Source organism: Hipposideros armiger, unplaced genomic scaffold (genome assembly GCF_001890085.2).
Source record: "Hipposideros armiger isolate ML-2016 unplaced genomic scaffold, ASM189008v1 scaffold_253, whole genome shotgun sequence".
Taxonomy (NCBI): domain Eukaryota; kingdom Metazoa; phylum Chordata; class Mammalia; order Chiroptera; family Hipposideridae; genus Hipposideros; species Hipposideros armiger.
The window spans coordinates 2076206-2077989 of record NW_017731603.1 but is presented as its reverse complement, the minus strand read 5'-3'; the positions used below and the strand labels follow the sequence as shown (position 1 = coordinate 2077989).

The 1784-nt window shown below is 45.2% G+C and overlaps 1 pseudogene; it reads right to left on the bottom strand.

Annotated features, from left to right (window-relative positions):
* Positions 1-471: 471 nt before the first annotated feature.
* On the bottom strand, positions 472-1407 carry LOC109389988 (olfactory receptor 5A2-like; annotated as a pseudogene).
* Positions 1408-1784: the final 377 nt, after the last annotated feature.

Below are 1784 nucleotides of genomic sequence, written 5' to 3'. Positions count from 1 at the left end.
TGTGCTGCTCATGTGCCCTAAAGGAAGCATGTCGGAACCTCATGAAAGGGGAAGGCTACTGTTTGTATAAAGAGTGTCCCCCTCCTTGGGTTATCATGCTGTATTTTCCCGTCCTACCTTAAGAATCACCATGCCAAATGCTGGACTAATATTTTTTCAATGTTTTCCTCCCACAGACACAAACTCTATTTTGATGTTCCAGGTTGTTCAGCCTTTGTCATGGTGAAGTTTTCTGCTAAACTGAGCATTTATAATCTCAATCTATGTAATGTTATTGGTTCTAGAAACCAATAATGGTCAAACTGTTTCCCAATAACCAATAGGTAAACTGGTTAGGGGAATATTGGAAAAGGAAAAAAAAAAAAAAGTCTGGCCAACCCAAATCAATGTGTAGATCAACCAGCCCAAAACTACATAAACGTTTGCACAACTGACCCAGCTCCCAGCTTCACTGTAAACATTAGCTCAGGGTCAGAAAAATGAATGCCCATGAGAAAGCATGTTATTCCTTTGCACAGCTTTCCTCATGGCATTTTGATCTCCTTATTCCTAAGACTGTAGATGAAGGTATTCTCCATAGGAATCACTAGAGCATAGACTATAGACACCACCTTGCCCCAGTTTAGAGTCGCAGGTACGTGAAGAGACCAGAACTGTAGAAGAGGGTCACAGCAGTCAGGTGAGAGGCCCAGGTGCTAAAGGCCTTGGTTTTACCTTTAGCTGAACTGATCTTCAGGTCAGCAGCAACAATGTAACCATAAGAGATGAGGATCACAAGGACAGACGCCACAACACCCGCAGTGAAGCTCACAACCTGGCTGGTGAAGGAATCAGAGCGTGACAGAACCAGGACTGAAGGAGGTCACAGAAGAAGTGGTTGATCACGTTGCGGCCACAGGTATCATGCTGATAGACAGAGTACGTTTTGGTGAAAGAACTAAGGAATCCACCCACATAGGCCCCAGTTACCATCTTGAAGCAAAGCGTATGGAACAGGAGGGCCGTGGAGCAACGGGCTGCAGATGGCAGCACACCGGTCGTATGCCATGGCTGCCAAAGACAGCACTCCATCAGCCCCATTCTACAGAAGACAGAGTACAGCGTGGCACAGCCAACAAAGGAAATGGCTGTTCTGTGAAGATGTCAGAGACATCTTGGGGGCTGTAGAGGGCACGTAACAGATACCTAGAAAGGACAGGTTACCGAGGAGGAGTCCACGGGGGTGTGGAAGTGGGGGTCCATCTTGATGAGGGTGATGAGGCTCAGGTCCCAAGCGAGGGGCAGGAGGTAATCCCCAGAAATAACACAAAAAGGATAATTTTTCACTTGAGGATGATCCGAAAATCCCAGGAGGATAAATTTTGTCACAATTGTTCCTTCCTCCAGCCATAGGCCTGCTTCCTGCATAAAGGGAAGAAGCAATCCTGTGAGCAGTTAGATTTTGTTTGATAATATGTGAGTGGATATTTCCTAGAAGATCATAGGAACAGTTATCACCAAGTTAACTAACGTCCCAGTAAAACTGCTAGGTAGTCTTTTCAGAGAAGTCAGCCTGTGATACGCTCTTGGCACTATTTAAAACCTGTACATTGTATATCTCATTAACCAGAAGAGAATCAGAGGAGAGAGTGACTGGGAGTCAGTAATCTGAGTTTTGTCTGCAGCTCCACTCCTAAATTTCTGAGGACTGTGGAAAAGTCACTTCATGTCTTTGGATCCTCGTTTTCTCAATTGAAAAATGGGAGGGTTGAATCAGATGAGTCTCAAGGTTCCTTTGGACTTGG